We start from the raw sequence: 15,937 nt of genomic DNA on the forward strand, positions 1-15,937 counted from the left end.
ATGTCATGTCCCCTTCTTGTGCCATATGCAGCATGATGTATGATGCTTATGCTATGCAAAATGATGTGATGATGTCATGCTATGAGAAAAAGGTATTCGTTCCGGAGCTTCACACACACATCCCTGCAATAAAATACATAATATTTTTTGTATCAGCGTTGACTTTTCGCTGTAAGCTCTGCATTCCCTTAGGAACGTCTTTGGAGCTTCTTCACCTTTTACTTTCGGCGGAATCAGCGTTGACTTTTCGCTGTAAGCTCTGCATTCCCTTAGGAACGTCTTTGGAGCTTCTTCGCCTTTTACTTTCGGCGGAATCAGCGTTGACTTTTCGCTGTAAGCTCTGCATTCCCTTAGGAACGACTTTGGAGCAAAAAACTTACACTGCGCTCCCTTTGGAACGGCTTTTTGTGACTTCGGCAAACTTACTCTGCGTTCCTTAGAACGACTTTTTACTGTTTCGAAGAATTTTCGATAATTCGAAGGTCCTCTTTGTTATCACAAATCTTTAAACTTCAACAACTTAAGCCTGTAAAGAAAATATATTTTCTTTGTGGGAATCAACGAAACTATTTACATGAAACCTAAACAATGTCCTTTATTACAGAAAATAAAACTGAAATGAAAAAGACTGCTATTAAGGTAGGATATTTGTCAATAGATGTGCTTTGACTCTGGCACAGTGCTGTTGACTGTGCGAGCTTCGGACTGTTCTCTGAAGTCCCTTTGGTGTGGAGCATATTGGCTCCCTTCTGGCTGCTGGCCTTGTTGCAACGGTGGTGGAGGCGGAGGATGTTGCCAGGAAGCTTGAGGTTGGCTTGCCGAAGCAACAGAAGCTGCAGGGTGATTGCCTACATACTCTGGGATGTAAGGCGAATGATACGAAGCAGTGTGCATGACCTGCTTCGGCTGAGCCTGTTGTGCTACAGCTTCGGCTATTTCCTTTTGCTTCTGGATGGTAACATGGCACATCCTGGTGGTATGGCCTTTGTTCTCACCACAGAACAAGCAAAAAATTCTTCTTGGCTGATCGCCAAATCTTCCGCCGAAGCCCCTGGCACCTCTGCCCCTCGGAGCTGGTGGTCGGAAGGAGCCTTGCTGTTGCCCCGAAGCCTGTGAGGAACACTGTGGCCTTTGCTGTTGGCTCCCTCTATCATCATTTTGGGTAGAGTTATGAATTGATCTAACGTGCCTCGGATAGAACCTCCCTCCGAAGCCCCTGGTCATTTCAGAAAACCTGAAAGCCTCCTCCCTTCTTTGGCGAAAATCATTGTCGGCACGGATATACTCGTCCATCTTCTGAAGCAGCTTCTCCAAAGTTTGAGGAGGCTTCCTAGCAAAGTACTGAGCTGAAGGTCCAGGCTGAAGTCCCTTGATCATGGCCTCAATAACAATTTCGTTGGGCACCGTTGGCGCCTGTGCCCTCAAACGCAAGAACCTCCGGACATACGCCTGAAGATATTCTTCGTGATCCTGTGTGCACTGGAACAGGGCCTGAGCAGTGACCGGCTTCGTCTGAAACCCTTGGAAGCTGGTTAACAACATGTCCTTCAGCTTTTGCCATGAGGTAATCGTTCCTGGTCGAAGGGAGGAATACCAGGTTTGAGCAACACTCCTGACGGCCATAACAAAAGATTTGGCCATAACTGCAGCATTGCCACCATACGAAGATACTGTTGCTTCGTAGCTCATCAAAAACTGCTTCGGGTCTGAATGACCATCGAGTATGGGAAGTTGAGGCGGCTTGTAGGACGGAGGCCAAGGTGTAGCCTGCAGCTCAGCGGACAGAGGAGAAGCATCATCAAATACAAAATTTCCATGATGGAAATTGTCATACCAGTCATCTTCGTTGAGAAAACCCTCCTGATGAAAGTCTTGGTGTTGAGGCCTTCGGTGTTGCTCATTCTGAGTAAGATGGCGAACTTCTTCAGAGGCTTCGTCTATCTGCCTTTGCAGTTCAGCTAGCCTGGCCATCTTTTCCTTCTTCCTCTGCACCTGTTGATGAAGTATCTCCATGTCTCTGATTTCTTGGTCTATCTCATCCTCTGGCGGTGTCGGGCTAACAGCCTTCCTTTTCTGGCTTCGGGCCTCCCGAAGAGAGACAGTCTCCTGATTGTGGTCCAGCGGTTGCAGAGCTGCAGCCCCAATTGCTGAAGCTTTCTTCGGCGCCATAGCGAAGGTTTATGATCGCCGAAGGTGTTCAAAAACTCAAAAGAGTGGAAGTGAGTTGACCGGAGGTCTCCATTTCCCTTTTAATATCTGTGACTAAGCATAATATGACACTTGAAAACACATTAGTCATAGACATAAAAGAGATATGATCAAAGGTATATAAATGAGCTATGTGTGCAAAGAATCAATCAAAATTCCAAGAATCAAGAATATTTAGCTCATTCCTAAGTTTGGTAAACGATTGCTCATCTAGTGGCTTGGTAAAGATATCGGCCAATTGATCTTTGGTGTTTATATAGGCTATCTCGATATCCCCCTTTTGTTGGTGATCTCTCAGAAAGTGATACCAAATGGCTATGTGCTTAGTGCGGCTGTGTTCAACGGGATTATCCGCCATGCGGATTGCACTCTCATTGTCACATAGGAGAGGGACTTTGCTAAACTTGTAGCCATAGTCCCTAAGGGTTTGCCTCATCCAAAGCAATTGTGCGCAACAGTGGCCTGTGGCAATGTACTCGGCTTCGGCGGTGGAAAGAGCTACTGAATTTTGTATCTTTGAAGCCCAAGACACCAGGGATCTTCCCAGAAACTAACAAGTCCCTGATGTGCTCTTCCTATTAATCTTACACCCTGCCCAATCAGCATCAGAATATCCTAATAAATCAAATGAGGATCCCTTGGGGTACCAAAGACCAAACTTAGGTGTATGAACTAAATATCTCAAGATTCGCTTCACGGCCCTAAGGTGAACTTCCTTAGGATCGGCTTGGAATCTTGCACACATGCATACGGAAATCATAATATCTGGTCCAGATGCACATAAATATAGCAAAGAACCTATCATCGACCGGTATACCTTTTGATCTACAGATTTACCTCTCGTGTCGAGGTCGAGATGCCCATTGGTTCCTATGGGTGTCTTGATGGGCTTGGCATCCTTCATTCCAAACTTGGTGAGAATATCTTGAATATACTGTGTTTGGCTGATGAAGGCGCCCTCTTGGAGTTGCTTGACTTGAAATCCTAAGAAATACTTCAACTCCCCCATCATAGACATCTCGAATTTTTGAATCATGATCCTACTAAATTCTTCACAAATAGATTTGTTAGTAGACCCAAAAATGATATCATCAACATAAATTTGGCATACAAACAAATCATTTTCAATGGTTTTAGTGAATAAAGTAGGATCGGCTTTTCCGACTTTGAAGCCATTAGCGATAAGAAAATCTCTTAGGCATTCATACCATGCTCTTGGGGCTTGCTTGAGCCCATAAAGCGCCTTAGAGAGTTTATACACGTGGTTAGGATACTCACTATCTTCAAAGCCGGGAGGTTGCTCAACATAGACCTCTTCCTTGATAGGTCCATTGAGGAAGGCACTCTTCACGTCCATTTGGTAAAGCTTAAAGTCATGGTAAGTAGCATAGGCTAATAATATACGAATGTACTCAAGCCAAGCTACGGGTGCATAGGTTTCACCAAAATCCAAACCTTCGACTTGTGAATATCCCTTGGCCACAAGTCGGGATTTGTTCCTTGTCACCACACCATGCTCATCTTGTTTGTTGCGGAAGACCCACTTGGTTCCTACAACATTTTGGTTAGGACGTGGAACTAAATGTCATACCTCATTCCTCGTGAAGTTGTTGAGCTCCTCTTGCATCGCCAACACCCAATTCGAATCTTGAAGTGCTTCCTCTACCCTGTGTGGCTCAATAGAGGAAACAAACGAGTAATGTTCACAAAAATGTGCAACACGAGATCGAGTAGTTACCCCCTTATGAATGTCTCCTAGGATGGTGTTCACGGGGTGATCTTGTTGTATTGCTTGGTGGACTCTTGGGTGTGGCGGTCTTGGATTTTGTTCATCCTCCTTATCTTGATCATTTGCATCTCCCTCTTGATCGTTGTCGTCTTTTTGAGGTGGCTCATCTTCTTGATCTTCTTCTTCATCATCTTGAGCCACATCCTCATCTTGAGTTGGTGGAGATGCTTGCATGGAGGAGGATGGTTGATCTTGTGCTTGAATGGCCTCTTTGGATTCCTTAGGACACACATCACCAATGGACATGTTCCTTAGCGCGACGCATGGAGCCTCTTCATCATCTAATTCATCAAGATCAACTTGCTCTACTTGAGAGTCGTTAGTCTCATCAAACACAATGTCACAAGAAACTTCAACTAGTCCAGTGGACTTGTTAAAGACTCTATATGCCCTTGTGTTTGAATCATATCCTAGTAAAAAGCCTTCTACAGCCTTAGGAGCAAATTTAGACTTTCTACCTCTTTTAACAAGAATAAAGCATTTGCTACCAAAGACTCTAAAATATGAAACATTTGGATTTTTACCGGTGAGGAGTTCGTAAGATGTCTTCTTAAGGATTCGGTGTAGATACAACCGGTTGATGGCGTAGCAAGCGGTGTTGACCGCCTCAGCTCAAAACCGATCCGAGGTCTTGTACTCATCAAGCATGGTCCTAGCCATGTCCAAAAGAGTTCTATTCTTCCTCTCCACTACACCATTTTGTTGTGGCGTGTAGGGAGAAGAGAACTCATGCTTGATGCCTTCCTCCTCAAGAAAACCTTCTATTTGTGAGTTCTTGAACTCCGTCCCATTGTCGCTTCTTATTTTCTTGATCCTTAAGCCGAACTCATTTTGAGCCCGTCTCAAGAATCCTTTCAAAGTTTCTTGGGTTTGAGATTTTTCCTATAAGAAGAATACCCAAGTGAAGCGAGAATAGTCATCCACAATAACTAGACAGTACTTACTCCCGCCGATGCTTATGTAAGCTATCGGGCCGAATAAATCCATGTGGAGTAGCTCCAATGGCCTGTCAGTCGTCATGATGTTCTTATGTGGATGATGAACACCAACTTGCTTCCCTGCTTGGCATGCGCTATAGATCCTGTCTTTCTTAAAATGAACATTTGTTAGTCCCAAAATGTGTTCTCCCTTTAGAAGTTTGTGAAGATTCTTCATCCCAACATGAGCTAGTCGGCGGTGCCAGAGCCAACCCATGTTAGTCTTAGCAATCAAGCAAGTGTCGAGTTCAGCTCTATTGAAATCAACTAAGTATAGCTGACCCTCCAACACTCTCTTAAAGGCTACTGAATCATCACTTCTTCTAAAGATAGTAACACCTGTATCTGTAAAAAGACAGTTGTAACCCATTTTGCATAATTGAGAAATAGAAAGCAAGTTGTAATCTAAAGAATCTACATGAAAAACATTTGAAATGGAATGGTCAGGGGATATAGAAATTTTACCCAATCCTTTGACCAAACCTTGATTTCCATCTTCGAATGTGATAGCTCCTTGGGATCTTGGTTTTTCTCGTAGGAGGAGAACATTCTTTTCTCCCCAGTCATATGGTTTGTGCACCCGCTGTCGATGATCCAACTTGAGCCCCCGGATGCATAAACCTACAAAACAGATTTAGTTCTTGATTTTAGGTACCCAAACTGTTTTGGGTCCTTTGACATTAGATACAAGAACTTTGGGTACCCAAACACAAGTCTTTGACCCCCTTGTGTTTGCCCCCAACATATTTGGCAACTACCTTGCTTGATTTGTTAGTGAGCACATAGGGAGTATCAAAAGTTTTGAATGAAACATTATGACCATTTGATGCAGCAGGAGTTTTCTTCTTAGGCAATTTAGCATGGGTTGATTGCCTAGAACTAGATGCCTCACTCTTATACATAAAAGCATGATTAGAGCCAGAGTGAGACTTCCTAGAGTGAATTCTCCTAATTTTCTGTTTGGGATAACCGGCAGGGTATAAAATGTAGCCCTCGTTATCCTGAACTAAGGGAGCCTTGCTCTTAACAAAATTAGACAATCTTTTAGGCGGGGCATTAAGCTTGACTTTGTCTCCCTGTTGGAAGCCAATGCCATCCTTAATACCCGGGCGTCTCCCACTATAGAGCATGCTTCTAGCAAATTTAAATTTCTCATTTTCTAAGTCATGCTCATTGATTTTAGCAGTTAATGTAACTATGTGATCATTTTGTTGTTTAATTAAAGCAAGGTGATCATGAATAGTATCTACATTAACATCTCTACATCTAGTACAAATAGTAACATGCTTAATGGAAGATGTAGAGGGTTTGCAAGTATTTAATTCAACAATCTTAGCACGCAAAATATCATTTTCATCTCTAAGATTGGAAATAAAAGCATTGCAAACATCTAATTCTCTAGCCTTAGTAATTAATTTTTCATTCTCATTCTTAAGGCTAGCAAGAGAAGCATTCAATTTGTCAATCTTAGCAATTAAATTGGCATTATCATTTCTAATACTAACAATTGAATCATTACAAACATTAAGCTTCCCAACCTTAGCAATTAAATTGGCATTCTCATTTATAAGGTTGGAAATAATATCATGGCAAGTGCTTAGCTCTCTAGTTAATTTTTCACATTTTTCTACTTCTAGAGTATAAGCATTTTTTACCTTAACATGCTTTTTGTTTTCTTTAATTAGGAAGTCCTCTTGGCTATCCAAGAGTTCATCCTTATCGTGAATAGTGCTAATCAATTCATTTAATTTTTCCTTTTGTTGCATGTTCAAGTTGGCAAAGAGAGTAAACAAATCATCCTCATCATCACTAGAATTAACCTCATCGCTAGATGTTGCATACTTAGTGGAGGATTTGGATTTTACCTTCTTCTTCTTGCCGTCCTTTGCCATGAGGCATTTATGGCCGACGTTGGGCAAGAGGAGTCCTTTGTTGACGGTGATGTTGGCGGCGTCCTCGTCGGAGGAGGAGTCGGTGGAGCTCTCGTCGGAGTCCCACTCCCGGCAAACATGGGCATCGTCGTCCTTCTTCTTGTAGTACCTCTTCTTTTCTCTCCTCTTTTCCTTCTTGTCGTCGCCCCTGTCACTATCACTAGATAATGGACATTTAGCAATGAAATGACCGGGCTTACCACACTTGTAGCAAACCTTCTTGGAACGGGGCTTGTAATCTTTCCCCTTCCTTTGTTTGAGGATGTGGCGGAAGCTCTTGATGATGAGCGCCATTTCCTTATTGTCGAGCTTGGAGGCGTCGATGGAGACTCTACTTGGAGTAGAATCTTCTTTCTTCTCCTCCGTTGCTTTGAATGCAACCGGTTGAGCTTCGGGTACGGAGGAGGATGCGCCTTGCTCGATGATCTTTTTGGAGCCTTTGATCATTAGTTCAAAGCTTACAAATTTACCTATCACTTCCTCGGGAGACATTAGTTTGTATCTAGGATCACCACGAATTAATTGTACTTGAGTAGGATTAAGAAAAACTAGTGATCTTAGAATAACCTTGACCATTTCATGGTCATCCCACTTGGTGCTCCCGAGGTTGCGCACTTGGTTCACCAAGGTTTTTAGCCGGTTGTACATGGCTTGCGGGTCTTCTCCTTGGTTGAGCATGAACCGTCCGAGCTCCCCCTCGATCGTTTCCATCTTGGTGATCTTGGTCACCTCATCTCCTTCGTGCGCGGTCTTTAGTACATCCCAAATCTCTTTAGCGCTTTTCAACCCTTGCACCTTATTATACTCCTCCGGACTTAGAGAGGCGAGGAGTATAGTAGTTGCTTGGGAATTAATGTGTTGGATTTGGACGACTTCATCCGCATCATAATCTTCATCCCCTATGGAAGGTACCTGAACTCCAAATTCAACAATGTCCCATATACTTTTGTGGAGAGAGGTTAGGTGATATCTCATCAAATTACTCCACCTAGAATAATCTTCACCGTTAAACATCGGTGGTTTGCCTAATGGGATGGAAAGCAATGGAGTATGTTTGGAAATACGAGGGTAGTGTAGGGGGATCTTACTAAACTTCTTACGCTCATGACGCTTAGAAGTTACGGATGGCGCGTCGGAGCCGGAGGTGGATGGCGATGAAGAATCGGTCTCATAGTAGACCACCTTCCTCATCTTCTTCTTTTCGCCACTCCGTTGCGACTTGTGTGAAGGGGATTCCTTCCCTTTTCCCTTGTTGCGGGACTCTCCCGATGGAGCCTTCCCGTGGCTTGTAACGGGCTTGTCACCGGTCACCATCTCCTTCTTGGCATGATCTCCCGACATCACTTCGAGCGGTTAGGCTCTAATGAAGCACCGGCCTCTGATACCAATTGAAAGTCGCCTAGAGGGGGGTGAATAGGCGGAATCTGAAAATTATAAACTTAAGCACAACTACAAGTCGGGGTTAGCGTTAGAAATGTAAACGAGTCCGAAAGAGAGGGTGCAAAACAAATCAACCAAGAAAATAAAGCGGATGACACGGTGATTTGTTTTACCGAGGTTCGGTTCTTGCAAACCTACTCCCCGTTAAGGTGGTCACAAAGACCGGGTCTCTTTCAACCCTTTCCCTCTCTCAAACGGTCACTTAGACCGAGTGAGCTTCTCTTCTCAATCAAATGGGACACTAAGTCCACTACAAGGACCACCACACAATTGGTGTCTCTTGTTTTGATTACAAGTAAGTTGAGCACAAGAAAGAAGGAAGAAGAAAAGCAATCCAAGCGCAAGAGCTCAAATGAACACAAATGTCTCTCTCTCTAGTCACTAATTTGTTTGGAGTGATTCCGGACTTGGGAGAGGATTTGATCTCTTTGATTGTGTCTTGTATTGAATGCTATAGCTCTTGTATGAGGTGTGAAGGCTGAAAACTTGGATACAATGAATGGTGGGTGGTTGGGGTTATTTATAGCCCCAACCACCAAAGTAGCCGTTGGTGGAGGCTCTTGTCGCATGGCGCACCGGACAGTCCGGTGCGCCACCGGACACTGTCCGGTGCGCCAGCCACGTCACCCGACCGTTAGGGTTCGACGTTGGAGCTTCTGTCTTCTGGGCCACTGGACAGTCCGGTGGTGCACCGGACAAGTCCTGTAGACTGTCCGGTGCGTCTTCTAGCGCCTGCTCTGACTTCTGCGCGCGTAGGCGCGCACTGTAGCGCATTTAATGCCTTCAGCAGATGACCGTTGGCGCGAAGTAGCCGTTGCTCCGCTGGCACACCGGACAGTCCAGTGTTACACCGGACAGTCCGGTGAATTACAGCGGAGCGGCTCCCAGAATTCCCGAAGGTGAGCAGTTCGGAGTTGAGTTCCCTGGTGCACCGGACACCGTCCGGTGCGCTAGACCAGGGCACACTTCAGTTGTCTTTTGCTCCCTTTGTTTGAACCCTTTCTTTTGACTTGTATTGGTTTGTTGTGAACCTTTGGCACCTGTAGAGCTCATAATCTAGAGCAAACTAGTTAGTCCAATAATTTGTGTTGGGCAATTTCAACCACCAAAATTCATATGGAAAAGGTTTGGCCCTTTTTCCCTTTCACCTGGTGTTGTTACACAACGACATTTGGTGTGCTAGGTAGGGGGCCATGTCACTTTTTCTCTTGAGGTTGTTGTGTTTTTCTATGCAGTGCTACTATGGTGATGCTAGCATGTTCACTAGATAGAGTAGTTGCTTATAGGCCTACTCCAACAACTCAGATCATGAGCCACACAATAGGAGGTGTCAAAATCACATGTTGTATTCACCTCTGTCGCCTTCGACAGGCGGATATGCCTTGGTAGGGCCACATAGAATAGTTGAAAGTGCATCTACCCCTTTGTGGGTGTTGGTGAATTTAATGACAACAATATTAAAGGTCTAATTTGTTTGCTAAGTGTTGAATAGGAAAGCTAAGTACACTTCTGTATGATAGTGAGAAGCATACAATGGTTCAACACAAGGCAATGTTGAGAATACTCCATAAGAGATCATATGGATATGTGTATGTGGGATATCACATCAATAGAGAAAGCAAACATGATTGGCAATCGGGAATGAGACTTAACTTGAAGATGAATTGGAGAAATCTCATGCATAGATAATTTTGTATGTTTGAAGAGCAAAAGATATATCAAAAAGACAAAGGATATATCAGAAGAACATATATAAAAGAAGGATGTCCATTGATCATATTCAGAGTAAGAGGATATTCAATGTAAACTAAAGATTATGTGACTTGAAGATAGCTTGATAGAGTGAATACGACAAGGAATGGGCTTCGAGGGTCCAAGCAAGGGTGAAGGTCAAACAAGAGGCTTGAGGACCAATGGACTAATGGCTAAGGTGAAGAAGATAGTACTTGTATGGTGTTAAGGGACTAATCAAACTATGGAGAGTTATGTTGTTGTGAGTATAAAAAAGATGGAAGATGTGATTTAAGACGATGAATTTAACTCATATGTGATGAGATGGTTCAAATAATAAGGCTTAAAGGTATGCTAGCTCAAAGAGAAGAGAAGAAGCATACTCACAAGTCTATGGATAAAGGTATCAAAGAAAAGAATCTAGAAGGGTTCACTGATGTGTAGACTTTGAGAGGAGCAAAAAGTGAGAAATGGACAAGGAATTGGACTTTGGAGTTTAGAGTTTTAGGAGTCGGTTGCAGCAAAAGGTTGATGAAAAGGTGCAATCTAATGAGAAGGTTGGGTACAACAAATGGGATGTCTTAAATTGTTTGGGTGGACTCAAGAAACATTCGTCTAAGTCATAGAAGTGCCTAATAGATGAGCCAAGTGAAGCAAATAAAGATGTGCCTAAAATGGACAAGGTCTAGATGCTTTGAGTGCACCAGACCGATCCGGTGAGCACCAGACAGGGGCACTGGACTCGACACTTAGAGAGCATGTAATGGGGCTATGGAAGCAGGGCACACTAGACCAAGTCTGACGTGCCACTGGACTCGACATATAGAGAGAATGTTTTCAAACTTCGGAGGAAGGGCACACCAGACTGGGTCTGGTGTGCCACCATACCAGCAGTGAAACCAATGCCCACGAGGGTTGGTCCAACAGTCTGATGACATGGCATGAATAGTGCAGGGTTTGGTGTGCACCGGACTAGTTTGGTGAAGCCTGACATCTAACACCTTTACACAATGGTCACTAACGGAGTAGGCATAGTCATAGGTCCGTTGTGCACCAGACCTGCTACAATGAGAGGTCCGATGCGACCATCATAATTTGGATAATGGCTAGTTTTGCTTTGGGGCTATATATACCCCATCCCATGGTTGTAAGGAAGAAAGCAACTGTCCAACATTGTATCGACGCATTCCTAGCATATTGCAAAGTGCCTCTAACCCTTCTCTTGGTGAGAGATAATGCTTAGTGTGATATTATGTGTTGAGAGCAAATAGAGGTTAGAGAGGTGAGCAAATAGCTGATGTACTTCTTGTAGAAGCTAGAGAGAGCTTAGAAATAGCAAAGCAACCTTGAGCAAGTTTGCTAGCTAGCTTCAGTCATTTGTTTTTGTGCATTTGCCGGAGAGCTTTTAATGTGCGGAAAGCATCAAGATTGTTGTAAAGCAACACGAGATAGTGGAAATCTTGGCTTATCATGGTGGTGGTAAGTTTGAGTAAGAGGATGAGCCGAGAGTGACTCTAAGCCTTTGGGCTACCTTAGCAACATGAGTAGGCAAACATTTGAGGCTTGACCAAACCACGAGATAAATCATGTGTCTTGTCCCCTTTGCTTATTTACATTACTTACACTTTATATTATATATTTGGTATAAGTGTTTGTGAAGTGCAAGTACTTATTGGACTATGGCAATAATCTGTTGCATCGATTTGTTCGAAACAAGTAGGTTAAGTTCACAGAGTTCAAGATTTTATAATTGTCTATTCACCCCCTCTAGGTCACATCAGGATCCTTCCTGTACTTTCAATGGTACTCATATGTCATGGTTCAACATGTGCTCGACTAGGGTGTGTGATGCCCTAGGAGTGTTGCATCGTCTACCCCATGGGTCCTTGGGGAGCGTGACTGCTCTATACGTGTCACTCCTCTAGTATTGTGTCATAACTAGGGCAAGAAGACCTATAAAATGTGAGGGTTCCTCCCTTCACCAGTCATCCTAGTGAGCTCATTAGTGCCTCGAATTTGGTGTCGATGACATCATTGGTCCTCTTAACACTGCAGAGGCACTCCTTCAAAAATCCACCAAGGCCAAATGACGGTGAGGTTGCTGCTAAGTAGTGGTGACAAGATGTTGCCAGGTTCCTTTGCCCTTCTCTCTTCATGTAGACTAAACCAACAAAAGCTATCACGGATTGGGATGCGCCGTATATGCGCTCCAGGCCTAGACCGTGGTCTCTCTAGCTTTGGCCATCAGGGCAGTACCTCTGCCTGTGGAGCCACAATGTAGCCTAGGTGTGAAAACCATAATCGAAAATCTCGTTTACTAGGGGCTCATTTATGAGATTTCATCGTATAAAAGGGAAAATAGTAACAAGAACTAAGAAATTGGAAATGGTAAAAATTATAGAAATGATAATGAAAATGATTTTACATTATTAAGACCATTTTCATGAAATATTGCATTCTAGCAGTAATTTTCTCTAGTAGTTATAGCATTCAAGAGCGCACCCTTGTGACCACACATCTCACATGTGCTTGCAGTCCCAACTCCCAACCCAACAAATAAGCCCAAGCAAGCCCACCCATCCACCATATTACTCATCCACTCCCATAGTCCCATCATGAACCCTAGCATCATGATTCACATGCTCATCTGTCTCAATGCTCGGGCCACTGCAGTCAAAATCCTAGACTCCCAGTAGTCGTGGCCCTCCATATAATCTATGCCCCTTCGCCCTTAGCTTGGGTCGTGCACTCAATAACAGATGGTGATCATTCTTCATCCTAGTAATAGAGATCCGACAGCCGCAACGCTAATCCTCTCATCTTATCAGTAACTTGGCATTAATGGTATCGACCGGAGACATGCAGGGGCGAAGCCAGAATTTAAGTATAGGATGGACAAATCAAATTGAGAGGGGCTATTGAGTGGTCTTTTACATTTTTTACATGGTGATTAGCTAGGAAAATTAGTGACTCTTATAGAATTAGGAGAGTATCAGGGGGGACATTGCCCTCTCTACTTCTCCTTGGCGTCGCCCCTAGAGACATGTCATCTTGATGTCGTTTGATGGATCCGCCCCTTCATTGCAACATCCTCATCTTTCAGACCTCAAACATTTGTCATCGGTGTAAGTCTATCTCCAACAACTTTACTCATCTCATCTACAATTTCAAACTTCACTATGTAAATACAAAACAATATTTTGCATGGCCTTAGGCATGGTGTGCTTGCCACAACAGCAGATAAGGGTAAGCCATATCCCCTTTGTTTGAATGCCAAATTTCTCTTGTTCTTTTTATTGCCCAAGTGATTTATAGTACACGAGTACAAGGTTGCTACTACTAGGCTAGCTATTTTGCGAATGATTTATTCGTTGGCTAACTGGCTTTGATCGGAGAACTTAAAAATCCAATTAGGAGTGGAAAATCTCTACTACTTATTAAGTTAGCAACAGTAGCCTGCCTTTTTGTGTTCTGTCGTGTGGTCTCTGACAGGTAGGACCCGCTTGCTCCTGCGTGCATGCTCCCGAAAAGCCCATAACGCATTTTTGTACAAAAAATAGTACTACCGCACAGGAAGACACATGCACCATGTGATAACAACCGTACTACTCTGCGCACAGGAAGACATATAAGCAGGTTTCAACACCAACCGGTATGCAATGTGGTACTAATTTTACCTTGCAAAAAAATGAAGACAGACACATGCGCCGTGTGAGGCCCATCTGCCAATTTGTCCGAGGCCCATCTCCATGAAACCCTATTCCGCGGCCGTGGCATCCAGCCCTGCGCCCCCGCCCACTTGCTCGCCTCCACCCACGGCCGCGGCCTCTAGTGCCCAGCGCCACCGCCGTTTGTCAGCCTCCACCGCCCCATCTTATGAAGATTGCAACATAATATGTCCAATCCAGCTACGCTGTGTCTTTGTGTTGGTGCAGGATTAGATGGGGCTACAGACCACCGATTGCGAACATGGAAGCAATAGTACTGGTGTAGTTCGTGGCTGCGGTGGCGCTTATATCTTCTTTGATCGGCGCCGCCGCAGGCGAGACCGCGGCGCAGGAGCTGCGGCAAGGTCTCTCCGTCGCTCACGACCAGTCCTACTCGCAGTTCCAGCCGGTGCTCGCCGACCCCACGGGTGTCTTCGCGCTCGACTTCCTCCGTGTCAACTCCACCATGCTGGACCTTGCCGTCGTCCACCTCCCGTCTGCCTTCCCACTCTAGCGTGCGATCCCCGACCGCCCCGCGCCATGGTCTACAGCGGCCTCGTCCACACCGACCGCGCGGCCGACAAGGTGCTCTGGTCCACCGCTGCCACCTCTGCCTCGGCCGGCGACCGCGCCGTCCTCCTCAACACGTCCAACCTCCAAATCCAGAGCACTGGTGGCAGCAGTTCGCCCGACGTGGTGTGGCAGAGCTTCGACTACCCGTCGGAGACCATCATCCAGGGCCAGAACTTCACCTCCGCAGCGACACTCTACAGCTTCGACCGGCGCTTCGCCATGCGGCTGGGGAGCAACTACTTCGACCTATACATCGAGCCCCCGCCGTCTTCGGGCGGCGTTGCTGCGGCCATGTACTTCAAGCACACGGCGATGGAGGCCAAGGCCCAAATTGTGGCCGACGGCGGACCGACCTACGCGCGCGTGGAGCCTAACGGCTTCCTTGCCATGTACCAGAGGGAGGGGCCGCCCGCCGACGTGCTCTCCTTCGACACCTTCAACCGCGGCGTCCGCGCCCTCCGCCGCATGACTCTGGAGCCCAACGGGTACCTCCGTGCCTACTACTGGAACGGCACCCGGTGGGCCCTTAACTACACTGCCATCAACGACAACGACCGATGTGAGCTGCCCACCACCTGCGGTGCCTACAGCGTCTGCACGGAGCCCAGCGGCAGCTGCGAGTGCCTGGCCAACGCGACCGATGGCTCGGACTGCGTCGCGGCCATGCCCACCTCCGTCGCGAGCAGCCTTTGCGGCACCACGGGCGGAGAAGTCGGCGGGCTGTACTAGGCGGTGCGGCGGCGGGGCGTGGAGCCAGTGAACAAGGAGCTGCTGCGGTCCGAGCAGGCGGCGTCCGCGACGGACTGCGAGGCGCGGTGCGAGCGCAACTACAGCTGCTGGGGCGCGGTGTACAGCAACGGGACCGGGGTCTGCTACGTCATGGACTACCCGGCACAGCTTCTGGTGGCTGGTGACGACAGGAAGATGGGCTACTTCAAGATCAGGAGCCTGGAGGAAGAAGGGACGCGAGGGCACGGCGGTGGGCGCGCGAGCGGGGTCAAGGCGGCCCTCCTTGTTGTCGGTGTCGCGGCGGTGGTCGCTGCTGCTGCATTCGGGGCGTACAGGGTGTGGGACAGGAGACGGCGGAGCGCCGTGGACGCGAGGCGGCAGATGGGTGCCGCTGATGATGGGCTCTCGCCGGGGCCGTACAAGAACCTGGGGTCCTTCAGCTCCGTCGAGCTCACCAACTCCTTTCGAAGGTAACCAAGAGCTTGGGTTTGGATTCAAGGAAAGAGGACCAGAGCTTATCTTCTAAAATGGAGCTCAATTTTGTACAATTATGTAACACCAAAAATCCTGATTTTAGGATAGTCAAATCTTTCTAAAACAAACCAAAGTAAAGTGACCCTGGTGAATAATAACACTTTGAAATTCACCCTTTCAAAAAAAAGTAATATCAAAATAATTTTAGTTAAAACAAATAGAAACAAAGATTCAGACCACCACCGCGACACCGACATCCCTACTACTAAAATAATTAAGAATAGAACGTGGGCGCTCGGCGCGGCCATGCCCACACCTCGCCTCCCCCTACGAGTCGAGCTGTCACTACAATATGACCCCGCCTCGCGTCCCACCCCG

The sequence above is a fragment of the Zea mays genome, chromosome 1 (genome assembly GCF_902167145.1).
Source record: "Zea mays cultivar B73 chromosome 1, Zm-B73-REFERENCE-NAM-5.0, whole genome shotgun sequence".
Classification (NCBI taxonomy): Eukaryota; Viridiplantae; Streptophyta; class Magnoliopsida; order Poales; family Poaceae; genus Zea; species Zea mays.